Genomic DNA, 15727 nt, shown 5'->3' with positions numbered 1-15727 from the left:
AAACCCTACCCGAGTCCTAAACTTAACCCTAACTCTACCTCTAACTCTAACCCTAACCCTAACCCTAAGCCTAGCCCTAGACCAAACACTCACCCTAGCCCTAGACCTGACACTAAACTTAGCCCTAGCCTTAATGCTAAACCTAGGACTAACCCTAGCCTTAAACCCTACCCCGACCCCTACCTGGACCCCTAACTATAAGCCTAACTCTAACCCTAACACTAAATCTAACCTATCCCTAAACCTAATCCAACCCCTAACACAGACCCTAACCTTAACTTTAGCCCTAGACCTAACCCTAACCTAGACCTAGAACTGACCCTAAGTCTAGCCCTAGCTATAACGCTAACACTAGTACTAGCCCTAGCCCTAAGTTTAACCCTAGCTATAGCCTTAGCCTTGGCCCTAACCCTAACCCTAACCCTAAACCTAAATGTAACCCTAACCCTAATGCTAATCCTAACCCTAACACTAACCCTACTCCTACTTCTAGCTCTACTCATACCCATACCCAAACCTCTCCCCATACCCCTTACCCTAAACCAACAGTTGCCCCTATCACTAACACTAACCTGACCCATAATCCTAACCCTACCACTACTCCTACGCCTATGCCTAAACCTATACCTAACCCTAAACCAACCTCAACCTAACTGTAACTTTAACCCTAACCCTAACCTTAGACCTAACAGTAACTCTAGCCCTAACACTAGCCTTAACCCTAACACTATCCCTAATCCTATCTCTAACTCTAACCCTAACACTAATCTTAACCCTAATCCTAGCCCTAAACCTAACCCTAACCCAGGCTGTAACCACAGTCCTAAACCTAAGCCTAACCCTAGCCCTAACCCTAAACCTAGCTCTAGCTGTAGCCCTAACTCTAACCCTAAACCGAGCCCTAACTAACCCAAACCCTACACATAACCCTAACCCTAGCCCTAACCCTAACCCAGCCCTAAACTTAACCCTAACTCGAGTCTTTACCCTAACCCTGATATAAAACCTAGGCCTAGCCTGAACCATAACCATAACCCTAACAATAAACCGAGCCCTGACCCTAACACTAACCCTAACCCTAAAGCTAATTATAATCCTAGCTCTAACACTCACCCTAACCCAAAACCTAGTCCTAGCTCTAACTGTAAGCCTAACTGTAACGCTTACCCTAGTTCTGGCCATAACCTTAACCCTAAACCTAGATCAGAACCTAACTCTAGACCTATGTCTAACCCTAACCCTAGACCTATACCTATCTAACCCTAACACAAGGACTAAACCTAGGCCAGGACCTAACCTTAACTCTTACCCTAAACGTAAAACTAGCCCAAACTCTAACAATAACAGTAACCCGTAATCCAAACCCTAACCATACACCTACCCCTACCACTAACCTAAGTGTAATTAGTAAACCCTAATCCTAAGTGTAACCCAACCAATAACCATAACCCTAACCATAACCAAACCCAACCCTAAACATAACCCTAAGCCTGTCCCTAATTCTAATGCTAACACAGGCATAATCCTAACCTTAAACCTAATCCTAGCCCTAGCCTTAACCCTAACCGTAGCCCTAGCACTAACACTAACCCTACCCATAAACCTAATCCTAACCCTTACCCTAACCCTAATGCTATACCTAAGCATAACCCTAGCTCTGAACCTAACCCTAACCCTGACCCTAGATCTGACACTAAACCTACCGCTAGCCCTAACCCTAACCCTAGCCCTAAACCTAGCCCTAACCTTAACCCTAGCCCTAGACCTACCACTACATGGACCCCTAACCCTAGCCATAACCCTAACACAAATCCTAACCCTATCACCCTATCACTAACCCTAACTCTAAACTGTCACCTAACCATTACCCAAACAATAACCCTAACACTAACCCTAGCCCTAACCGTAAACCTGCCTCTAACCCTAAATGTAACTCTAGCCATAATACTAAACCTAGCCCTAAACCTAACCCTGACCCTAACCGTAACCCTAGCCCTAACCCTAACCCATACCCTAACCTAAAACCTAGTCCTAGCCCTAACGGTGATCCTAACCTTAACACTAGCCAGAGCCCTGGCCCTAACGCTAACCCTAATGCTAACCCTAACCCTAACCCAATCCTAACTATAACCATAACCCAAATCTAACCGTAACCCTAGCCCTGGCTGTAACATTCACCCTAAGTCTAACCCTAGCCTTAGCCCTACCCCTAACTGAAACTCTAACCCTAATGCACCTGAACGCTAACCCTAACCTTAACTGTAGCCTTGGACCTAACACTAACCCTAGACCTAGCCCTAGCCATAAGTCTAAGCCTAGCCCTAACCGTAGCTCGGGATCTAACCCTAACCTTAACCCTAACCCTAACCCTCACCCTGCCCCTTGCCCTAACCATAACACTAACTGTAACTCTAACGAAACAATAACTTTAACCCTAGCCTTAACCCTAGCCCTAGCCCGAACCTTAACCCTAGCCATAGCCCTAATACAGAACCTAACCCACGCCCTAACCCTAAACGAATTCCAAGGCCTAAAGTTAAGTCTCACTCTAATCCTAATTGTAGCCCTAACTCTAATCCGACCCCTAAACCTAACCCTAACATTAGCCCTAACTCTAACCCTACACCTAAACATAAACCTAACTCTAACCCTAACCCTAGACCTAACTCAACCCTAACCTGAAACCTAGCCCTACCCCTAGCCGTAATGCTAACCCTGAATCCAAACTTAACACTACCACACCCCTAACACTAACCATAAACGTAATCCTATCTCTAACCTTAACACTACAACTACACATACACCTAGCCGTACCCCTAAATTTAACCTTAACTTTAACCGTAACCCTACCCCTACCCTAACCCCAAACAATACCACTAACTCTACCCTTAACCCTAATCCTACCCCTACCCGTACCCGTAACCCTAACCCTGACCCTAAGCCAACCCTAACTCTAACCCTAACCCTAATCATAGCCCTAGCCCAATCCTAACCCTATCCCTAGCCCTAACCTTAACACTAAACATAGCCCTAAATCTAGCCATGGCCCTACCCTAACCCTAACCCTATCCCTAAGCCTAACCAAAATCCTAACCCTAGTCCTAATAATAAGGCTAACTCTAACGCTAACTCTAATCTTAAACCTATGCCTACTTATACTCCTATAACTACTCCTAACCTTAAACCTAACCCTAACCCGACCCCTACATATAAATCTAACCCTAAGCTTACCCCTATTCTAACCCTAACCCTACCCTACCCCATCCCTAACCCTGATACTAACCCTAACTCTAACACACCATTAACCATAACCCTTATCCTAATCCCAGCCATAGCCAGAACACTAACCCTAACCGTAACTCTAGCCCTAGATCTAACTATACCCCTAATGCTAACCATTATGCAAACCCTAACACTACCCCTACCCCTACAGCTAGACCTAAGCTTAACCCTAACCCTAACACTAAGGTTAACCTTAGCCCCCAAAAAACATTTCACCTACCTCTACCACTAACCCTAAATGTAACCCTAAACCTAACATTATCCAAACATGACCGGAACCTAACCCCAAAACTAACCCTAATCCTAACCCTAGCCTTTAACCTACCACTAGAACTAACCCTATCCCTAACGCTAACCCTAGCCCTAACCCTAACCCTAATCAGACCCGCAGCCCTAACTGTAACCTTACTCACACCCCTACCCCTACGCTCACCCTTAAGCCTAACACTAACCCTACTGCTATTCCTAAACCTAAAACTAGCCCTACCCTAACCCAAACCTAGCCAAAACCCTAACCCTACTCATACGCCTAGCCCTAACCCTACCCGAACACTAACCCTAACCCAAGCCTAGCCGTAACCCTAATCCTAGCCCTAGTCCAAACCCTAACCCTAGCCCCAGTCCAAACCCTAACCCTAGCCCCAACCCTAACCCTAACTATCACCTTAGACCTAAACATAGCCCTAACCATAATCATACCCATACCCCAACCCAAACACTAATCCAAACCCTAAACCTAACACAACCCTAACCCTGACCCTGATCCAACCTAGCCCTAAACCTAGCCCTATCCCTAACCAAAACCCTAACACTAACCCTACACCTAACCCTAACAATAACCCAACCCTACACGTACCACAATGCCTAACCCTACCGCTAACCCTAACCCAGCCCTAACCCTATGTCTACCCCTAAACCTAACCTAATCCATGCCATCACCCTAAATCTAACCCTAGTACCAGCCTGCACACCAACCCTCACCCTAGCTGTAATCCTAACATTAACCCTAAGTCTAACCCTAGCCCAGCCCTACCCTAAACCTAGCCCTAGACCTAATCCTAACCCTAGACCTAGTCATAGCCCTAACCCAAACCCTAACCCTAACACTAGCCCTGGCCCACACCCTAACCCAAAACCTAAACCTAGCTCTAATACAAAACAACACTAACCCTAATGCTAACCCTAAACCTACACCTACCCATACCCTTATCCCTAATCCTAACTTTATCCCTAACCCTACCCGTACCGCTAACCCTACACCTAACCCTACCTGTATCCCTACAGCTAATCTTAACTCAAATCCTACTCCAAACCCTAAACCTAACCATAACCCTAACCTAAGCCTATCCATAACACTACCCCTACACCTACCCCTACCCCTGTCCTTAACTCTAATCGTAAGCCTAACCACAATCCTAGCCCTGGCCCTAACACTAACCCTAGCCCTAGCCCTAGCCCTTACCCTAAAGTTAGACCTAAACCTTACCTTAAGCCAAACCCAACACGAATCTTAAACCTTACCCTACGCCTACCCCCAAACTTAACCCTAACACTAACACTAACCCAAACCGTAACCCTAAACCGAAACATAGCCCTAGCCCTAACCCTACCCCTAAACCTAATCCTAACCGCAGTTGTAGCCCTAACCCTAACCCTAACTGTAGCCCTAACTCTAAGGCTAAGCCTAACCCTAACACTTCCCCAACATATAACCCTAACATTAAGCCGAATCCTACGTTTACCACTAACTTTACACCTAACCATACCCCTACTGCTACCATGAACCTTAAGCTTCACCCTAACCCTAACCTTATCCCGACCCCATCCCTAAACCTAAACCTAACCCTACCCCAACCCTTAACCCTAACCCTAACACTACCCCTATCGCTATTCCTAACCCTAACCCAAGCCTAACCCTAACTATTATCCTAAATATAACCTTAATCATAGCCCTATCCCTAACTGTAGGCCTAGCCCTAGTCCTAACTGTAATCTTAACCCCAACCTTAATCCTAAATGTAACCCTAGCCCTAGACTTAACCCTAAACCTAGCCAAGCTCTAGCCCTAACCCTAACCTTAGACCTAAACCTCACCAAAACTCTAACTCTGAACCTAACCCTAACAGAAACCCAAATCCTAATCCTAACACAACTCTAACCCTGACCCTGACCATACCACTAGCCATAAACCTAGCCTTAAGCCTAACCCTAACACTAACCCAACCCCTACCCCTGCCCCTACCCTGACTCCTATGCGTAAACCAACCCATCCCCTACCCCTACCATATCCCTAACTGTAACCCTAGCTCTAGGCCTAACCCTAAGACCAGCACTAGACCTGACTCTAACCCTAACCCTAGCCCTAACTCTTTCCCAAACTCTAGGCCTAACTCTAAACCTAGCCCTAGATCTGACCCTAACCCTAGCTCTAATGTTAACCCTAACCCTAACCCAAACCCTAACCCTAACTCTAGCCCTGACCCTAATCTTAACCCTAAACCTAACCCTAACCCTTGCCATAATCATAGTGCTAACCCTAAGCATAACCATAACCCTAACCCTATCCCTAACCCAAGCTTTACCATTAACCCTAAATGTAACCCTATCCCTAAGCCAACCCTAAATTTAACCTTAACCCTAAACTTACACCTACCCCTAACTCAAATCTTTAACCCAACACCTACCCCTACTCCTACGCCTAACCAAAACTCTAATCCAACCCTAATCCTAACCTTAGCTCTAACTCAAACCCTAACCTTAATCCTAACACTACCCCTAACCCTAACCCTAAACCTATCACTACCCCTAACCTTAACCCTAACGTAAACCCTATGACTACACCTAACCCTAGCCCTAACCCTAAGTCTAACCCAACTCTAACACTAACCCTAACCCTGATCCTATGCCTAACCCTAATCTTAGTCCTAACCAAAACTCTTTCCATAGCCCTACCTCCAGCCCTAACGCTAACCCTAACTCTAACACTAACACTAATCATATACCCAGCCCTAGGCCAAAGGCCAACCCTAGACCTAGACATGACACTAACCATAGCCATACCCCTAACCCTACTCCTAATACTAATCCTAACCCTAGGCCTAAATCCAAGCCTATCCCTAAATATAATGCTAACCCTAATCCTAACCCTAACCCAAACCAAACGCTAACCCTAACCCTAATCCTGACCCTAATCCCAGCCCAAGCCCTAAACCTAATGCTAGCACTAGACCTAACGCAAACCATAACCCTAACCCGAAACCTAGCCCCAAATCTAACCCCAACCCTAACACTAAGCCTAACCCTAGACCTAACCCTAGCCCTAGACCTGACCCTAACCAGATCCCTAGCCCAAACACTAATCCTAGCCCTAACCATATCATTGGCCCTAAGCCTATCCCTAACACTAACCCTAACCCTAACCTAGGCCAACTCTAACACCAACACTAATCCTAACCCTAATTGTAACTTAGTCCTCCCCTACCCCTAACCTTACCCCTACCCTTAGCCCTAACCCTAACCCTAACCCAACTACAACCCTAAGCCTAAGCCTAAACCTTACCGTAAACCTACCCCTCCCTTAATCCTAACCCTAACCCTAATCCTAGCATTAGCCTTAACCCTAAGGCTAGCCATAGACCTAACACTAACCCTAGGCCAAGACCTAACCCTTCCCCTAGGAGTAGCTCAGGTCCTAACACTTAACCTATCCCTAACCCTAACCCTAGCCCCAACCTTAAACCAAATCATAACCCTAACCCTAACCCTAACTGTAACCCAATACTAACCATAACCTAACCCTGCTCCTAATCCTAGCCCTATGAGAAACCATAGCACTAATCATACCATAACCCTAGCCATAACATTAACCCTACCCCTACCCTTACCCCTAACCCTAACCGTAACCCTAACCCAAACTTTAACCCTAACTCTAACACGAGCCATAGCCATAGCCCTAACCCTAACCATAACCCTAACCCTAATGCAAACCCTGCTCTTAACCCTAACCCTAAACCTAACCCTAGCCCTATTCCTAGCGTTAGATATAACCTTGTACTCAACCCTAACACTCACCTTAATCCTACTCCTACACCTACCCTTAACCAACTCTAAACCGACACCTACCCCTATGTCCAACACTAACCCTATAACTAGGCCGATCCCTACACCTAACCCTACAGCCACCCCTACCCTTACCTCTAACCCTAAACCCAACCTTAGCCCAAACCTACTCCTAACAGTTACCCTAGGCCTGACCCTAACACTAACGCAAGATGTAGCCCTAACCCTACCCCAATGCTAGCCCTGCCTGAGACCTAACCCTAAACCTAACCCTATCCCTAACTGTAATCCTAACTCTAAAGCTAGAACTAGCCCTAACTCTAGCCCTAACCCAGCCCAAACCCAACACCTACCCCTACCCTTAACTCAACCTTAACTCTACCCATAACCCTAGCCCAAACTCTAGCACTAACATTAACCCTAAACCTAACCCTATCCATACCCCTAACCCAAACCATAGCCCTAAAGGTAAACATACCCCTACCTCTAACCCTAAGCCAGCATTAACTCTAAGCCTACATCTAACCCAACCGTGACTCTAAGTCCAAGAGTAACCCTAACGTACCCTTAAACCTAGCCTTAACCCTACTACTACCTCCACCCTAATCCTAACTCTAACACAACACTAACTCCAACTCTAACCCTAGATTTAACCCTAGCCCTAACCCTAATCGTAACCCTAACCCTAATCCTACCCGTTCTCCTAATCATAATGCTAAATCTAACCCTACCCTTACTCCTAACCCTAACCCTAACCATAACAACAACCCAACCTTAACCCTAACCCTACAACTAACACTACCCATAACCCTAAGCTTAAAACTAACTCACTCCTAAGCCTAAACCTAACCCTAACCCTAGCCCTCACACTAACCTAACTCAAATTCTAAACCTAACCCTAACGTTAACCATAATCCTAGCTCTAATCCTAATTGTAACCTAGAACCTAGCCCTAACCCAAAGTCTAACCTTTATCCAAGCCCTAAACCTAACCCTAATCCTAACTCTAACGCTAACCCTAGACCCAATGCTACCCCTAATGCTAACATTATCTCTAACTCTAACCCCATACCTAGCCCTAACCCTAACCCTAAACCTCACCCTAACCCCAGGTTTATCCCTAACCCAAACCTAATCCTAACCCTAGCCCTGCCCCTAATCATAACCCATAACTTAACCTGAATCCTAACCATAAGCCTAGCCAAAGACCAAAACCTTACTCTAGCCCTAGATCTGACCCTAAGCCTAGCCCTAACCCTAACCCTAAACCTAACCCTAACCCTAGCTCTAATCTTAACACAAGCCATATCCCCAACTCTAACCACAACTCAAACCTTAAATCTACCCCTTTGCCAAACATTAAACCTAACCCAAGACCTAGCCCTACCCGTATCCCTAACCTTACCCCTAATCCTAACTATACCACTAACCTTAACCTTACTCCGACCACTAACCTTAAACCTAAACCTAGTCCCACCCCTTGCCCTACCTATACCCCGAAACTTAAACCTAATTCTAACCCTACCCCTAACACTAAACATAATTTGATGCCTAAGCCTAACACTAACCCTAACCCAACCGCTATGCTTAACCCTAACCCTAACTCTAACTCAACCCTAACACTAACTCTAACTCAAACCTTAACTCTAATGGTAGCCTTAGCCATAACCCTAACCCTAACCAAATCCCAAACACTAACCCGCACGCTAGCCCTAACCCTTATCGTTACTATAGCCATAGACCTAGCCCCAGCCCTGGCCCAAATGCTAACCCTAACCCTAACTCTAACAATAGCCCTACCCATGCCCCTAACCCTAACACTCACACTAACCCTTCCCCTACACCTATCTCTACCCCTAATCTTAACCATAACCCTAACCCAAACCTAACCCTATCCCTAACCATAACCTTAATAGTAGCCCTAGACCTAGCCCTAACCCTAACCATAGCCCTAGCCATAACCCTAACCCTATCCCAAACCCTAACAGCAAAGCTAAACCTAGCTCTAACCATAAGCCTAATCCTATCCCTAACCATAACCCTAAGCCTAGCTCTAACCTCAGTCCTAACAATAATGCTAACCCTAACCCTAATCTTAGTCCTAAACTCACCCCATCCCCTAACACTACTCCTACCATTAACCTGATCCTTAACCCTAAAGCTAACCCTAGCACAACCCCACCACTACCTCGAACCTTAACCCTAACCCCAACAATAACCCTAACTGTAACCAAAACCTCACCCCAGCCCTATCCCTGAAACTAATCGTAGACCTAGCACTAACCTTAACCCAAGCCCTAGCCCTAAAATTAACCCTAATGATAGGAATAAACCTAATCCTAACCCTAGCCCTATCCCTAACCCTAACTCTAACCCTAAGCCTAATAGTAGCCCTAAACTTAAACCAAACCCTAACCCCAAACCTACACCTAATACTACTGTAATGCCAGCCCTGGCCCTAACCATAACTCTCAAATAATCCTAACCCTAACCTTAATCCTACCCGTAACACTAACGCTAACCCTAACACTAACCTTAACCCTACCACTACACCTACTCCTAAACCACATCTTAACCCTAACCCTAACCGTAATCCTACCCCAACACTTAAACCTAACCATAAATGTAACCCTACCACTAAGGTTAACACTAACCGTAACCCTACCCCTAACCTAACACAAACCCTAACCCGTTACCCTAAAGCAAACCCTAACCCGGACCCTAATGCTAACACTAACCCAAACTTACCTCTAATGCAACCCTGACCCTAGCACGAAATCTAGCTTTAACCCTAACCCTAACCCTACTCCTACCCATAAAACAATCCATAACCCTAACCCTACCATTACCCTACGCATACCCCTACCCCTACCCCTAACCCTAATTCTAACCCCATGCTAACAGTAACCCTAAGCATAACTTTAACACTAGATCTAACTCTAATGCTAACCCTAAAACTAACCTTAACCCTACACATAACTCTACCACTTCCCCTTCTCCTACCCTAACCCATACGCTTAACACTAAACTTATCCATAACCAATCCCTACCCTTACAACTACCACTAACCCGAACACTACACCTAACCCTAACCATAACCCTAACCCTAACCTGCCTCTACCCTTAACCATAAACCAACCCTAAACCTAACCCTAGCCCAACCCCTAACCCTAACCCTACTCCTACCCCTAATCCTAACTCTAACCCTACCTCGACACAAACCCAACCCTAACCCAAACCATAACCTTAAGACTGGCCCTACTCCTAACCCTAACTCTAACTCTAAATTTACTCCTAAGCCTACTCCTACAGCTACCCTTAAACCTAACCCTAAACACACCACTACCCCTAACTCTAACCCTAATCTTAACACTAAACAAACCCTAACCCTAACCCTAACCCTAACCCTAACCTTAACCCTAACAATAGCCCGAACCCCAAGCCAACCCTAACCCAAATACTATGGCTAACCTTACCCCTTATCCTAACCCTAACCCTAACAAAACCCTAACCTTACTCCTACTCCGAACACTAACCCTAACTCACCCCTAACCCGAACCCACACCCTAACACTTGCCCTCAACCTAAACCTACCCCTAAATATAACCATATCCCTAGAACTAGCCATAAACCTAAACCTATTCCTGGCGCTAACCTAGCCAAAACCATAACCCTAACTCTATCCCTAATCCTAGCCAAAGACCTAACCTTAATCCTAGCCCTAGATGTGATCATAAGCCTAGCATGAACACTAATCTTAACCTTAGCCCTAGCCCTAACCCTACTCCTAACCCTAATGCTAACCCTAACCCAAAGACTAACCCTAACCATGGCCCTAACCTAACCCAAACCTAACCCTAACCCTAACCCTAACACTAGCCCTAAACTTAGTCCTGTCACTAAACCTAACCCTAACTGTAACCATAAACCTACCACTACACCTACCGCTACTCTTCCTCCTACACCTAACCTTAACCCTAACCCTAACCCTACACCTCTCCCTAAACCAACCCCTAACTCTAACCCTACTCCTAACCCCAAACATACCTCTAAACCTAATCCTAGTCCTAAGCCAACCCCTACCCCTAAACTTTCCCTAACCCTAAACATAACCCTAACCCAAAAATCAGTCTAACACTAAACCTAACCCTACCCCATCCCTACCCATAAATATAACCATAACCCTAACCGTACCCTTACTAAACCAACACTAACCTTAACCCTAACGACAACCCTAACTCTAACCCTATCCCTAATGCTAAGCCTAGCTTTAACCCGTGCCCTGGCACTAACCCAAAACCTAGCCTAACCCTAAAACAAGCCTAACCCTGATGTAAACTTAACCCTAACCCTAACACTAACCATGACACAACCCTAACCATAAACCTACCCTTAAATTTAAGGCTAACTCTAACCCTAACGTTAATCCAACCCGAACACTAACCCTAAACTTAAACCTAACCCTACATCTACCCCTACCTGTAACAATTACACTAACCATACCCTTACCCCTACCACTATACCTAACCCTATCCTTAACCCTAACACTAAACATAACCATACCCTTACCCCTATCCTTATCTCTAACTCTAACCCTATTAGTAGCCCTACCACAACTCCTAACCTTAAGCTTAACCCTAACCCTAACACACCCTAACTGTAACCCTAACCCTAATCCTAGCCATAGCTTTAACCCCAATCCTAGCCCAGCCCTAGCCTAACCCACCCATAGCCCTAATCCTAAACCTAGTCCTAACCCCAACCCTAACCCTAACTCTAACACTAAATCTAACCATAGCACTAACCCTAGCCCTAATCCTAACCCTAGCTCTGGCCCTAACTATAACCCAACACCTTCCCCAACCCTAACCATAACACTACCACTAACCCTAACCCAACCCTACGTCTAACCCTAAGCCTAAGCCTAAGCCCAACCCAACCCTAAACCTAACTCCTACCCCTAACTCCAGCCCTACTCCTACCCCGACCCCTACCCCTAACCATAACACTAAACCAACCTTAACCCGAGCTGTAACCATAACCCTAACCCAAATATTAGCCCTATTACTAACCCTAACCCTAGCCCTAAACTTACCTCCAAATTTAAACATTGTGTTAACACTGACCCCCACTCTAGCCCTAACCTTAACCCAGCCACTAAACATAACATTATCCCTAGCTGTAGGCCTAATACAAAAACTAACCCAAACGCTAAACCTTACCCTAACCCTAACAGTAACTGTAACTCAAGCCCTAGACCTACCCTAACCCTAGGCCTAACCTTAACCTTAGCCTTAACCTTAACCTGAACCCGAAACATACCCCTACTCCTAAACATAACCAATACTAAACCTACACTAACATCTATGGCTAATCCTAACCATACCCCTAACCCTAACCCTACCACTACGCCCAACACTACTCCTAACCCTAACTCTAACACAAAGTTAAACATAACCCTAACAGTAAACCTAATCCTAACCCTAATCCTAGCCATAGCCCTAACACTAAAAACAATCCTAGCCCTAACCCTAATCCAAGACCTAGCCCTAGCCCTAACCCTTACCCTATCGTAACCTTAAACCTAACCCCAAACATAAACCAAACCCTAACCCTAACCATAGCCCTAGAGCTAACACTAACCCCTGCTGTAGACTTCACCCTACCCCTAACCCTAACCATAATCCTAATCAAACCCTAACCCTAACCCTATCCCTAACTTTACCTCTGACTGTAACCCTAACCCACCCACCAACCTAACCCACCCCTAACCCTAGCCCTAGCCCTAAACTTAGCCCTAACATCAACCCTAGATGAGGCCCTAACCCTAAACCTAACCCTAAGCTTAATCCTAAAACTAAAAGTAGCCCTAAAACTAACCCTAACCTTAACCTTAACAGTAAACTTAGCCCTAACCCTAAGGCTAGACATAACCCTAACCCCAACACTACCACTACACCTACACATACCCCTACCTCTGACCCTAACCCGACACGAAGTCTAACTCTAACCCTAGCCCTTACCCTAACTATAACCCTAATCCTAAACCTACCCCTACACCTAACTAACACTAACCAAAACCCTAACCAAACCCTAGCCCTAACCCTAAACCTAACCCTAACCCTCAGAGTAACTGTAACCAAACACTATCCCTAGCCCTACCTCTACTCCTACCCTTAACCCTAACCCTAACCCTAACCAACACCTAACCCTAACCCTAACACTAATCCTAGTCCTAGCCCTAGACCTAACACAATCAATAACGCTAGCAGTAACCCTTACCCTAGCCCCAGACCTAACCCTAAACCTAATCATAGCCCTCACCCTAGCTCAAATCCATTCTAACCCAAACCCAAACCATAATCCACCATAAACCTAAACCTAAACAAAACCCTAACCCTAGCCCTAGGCCTAACACTAACCCTAGCCCTAGACCTGACCCTAATCCTAGGTCTGGCCCCAACCCTAACCATAGACCTAGCCCCAGCCCTAACACTAACCATAGCTCTAAGCCAAACACTAACCCTGACTGTAACCCTAACACTAACCCTACGTGTATCCCTAACCCTAACCCAAACACTAACCCTACCATTACCCCAATCCTAATACTAACTCTACTCCTACACCTAAAGCTAACCCTAACCCAAGACCTCACCCTATCCTAACTCTAACCCTAACCGTAACCCTAACGTTAACTGTAATCCCTGCCCTAGCCCTAACTGTAACCCTACACACAAAGCTACCCCCAAACCTAACTTTAGCTCTAAGGCTAACTCTAACCCTACTTCTACTCCTTACCCTACCCCTAACTCTAACCCTGAAACAAATATAACCCTAAACCTAACATTAAGCCTAACACTAACCCTACACCTACCCATAATACTAACTGTAACAATAACCTTACCTCTAGCCCTAACTCTAAGCATAACCCTAACCCTAAACTTAACTCTAACTCTAACACAGGCCCTAACCCTAACCATAAAGGAAACCCTAACCCTAACCGTAGCCCTAATCAAACCCTAGCCATAACCCGAACCCAAACCTTAACTCTAACCCAAAACCTAACCCAACCCCTACCCCTAACACTAACCATAACCCTTCTCCTACCCCTAGTCCTAACCCTAAACCTAATCCTAGATCTTGCCCTACCCATACCCCAACCTTAAACCTAACTCTAACCCTAACTCTACTCTTAACACTAAACCTGATTTGACACCTGACCCTAATGCAAACCCTAACCCAACCGCTACCACTAACCCTAACCATAACTGTAACTCAAAACTTAACTCACGCTAGCCCTAACTCTTACCCTAACACTAACCCAGCCCTAATCCTAATGCTACCCATAAACCTAACCTAAAGCCTAGCCCTGGACCTGACCCTAACCCTAGCCCTAGCCCTAATTGTAACCCTAACACTAGCACTAACTCTAACATAGGCCCTAATCCTAACCCTAAGGTTAACCCTAGCCTAACCCTAGCCCTAATCCTAGCCCTGGCCGTAAAGCTAACCATAACCTTAACTCTGACCATAGCCCTACCTATACCTCTAAGCCTAACTCTCACCCTAGCCCTACCCCTACACTTATCTCTACCCTAATCATAACCATAACTCTAATGCAAAAGGAACCATAGCCCTAACCCTAACCATCATCCTAGCCCTACACTTAACCCTAACCCTAGCCCTAGCTATAACCCGAACCCTACCCCGAACCCGAACCCCAGCCCTAACCCAAGCCCTAAACCTAAACCTAACCCTATGCCTAACCCTACACCTAACCCTAGCCCTAACCCTGCCATTAACAGAAACCATAGCCTTAACACTAACCATATCCTCAGCCCCTCCCCTACCCCTAACTCGAATCTTAAACCCAGCTCTAACCATAAACCTAACCCTAACTCTAATCCAACCATACCCCCAGACCTAAACCTAACCCTAATCTTAGCCCTAGCCCTAACCCTATCCCTAGACCCAGCCCTAAAACTAACCCTGATCCTAGCCCTAAACCTAACACTAAGCCTAGTCCTAGACCTGCCCCTAACCCTAGTCCTAAGCTTGACCCTAAACCTAGGTGCAGCCCTAACCCTAACCATAGCCATAAACCTAGCACTGCACCTAACCCTAACCCTAAAAGAGCCCTAACCATAACATTAACCCTAACTGTAACTTTAATCATAACCCTACCCCCTCCCCTAACACTACTCGTACCATTAACTCTATCCTTAACCCTAACCCTAAGTCAACTGTACCACTATCCCGAATGCTAACCATAAACCCAAAATAATCCTAACTCTGACCAAACATTAACTGCAAACCTATCCCTGAATCTAATCGTAGCGTGAGCCCTAACCTTAACCAAAACCCTAGTCCTAAAACTAGCCCAATC

This window comes from Diceros bicornis, chromosome 28, assembly GCF_020826845.1.
Source record: "Diceros bicornis minor isolate mBicDic1 chromosome 28, mDicBic1.mat.cur, whole genome shotgun sequence".
NCBI lineage: Eukaryota > Metazoa > Chordata > Mammalia > Perissodactyla > Rhinocerotidae > Diceros > Diceros bicornis.
The sequence above is the reverse complement of the archived record's forward strand: the minus strand, read 5'-3'. Positions refer to the sequence as shown.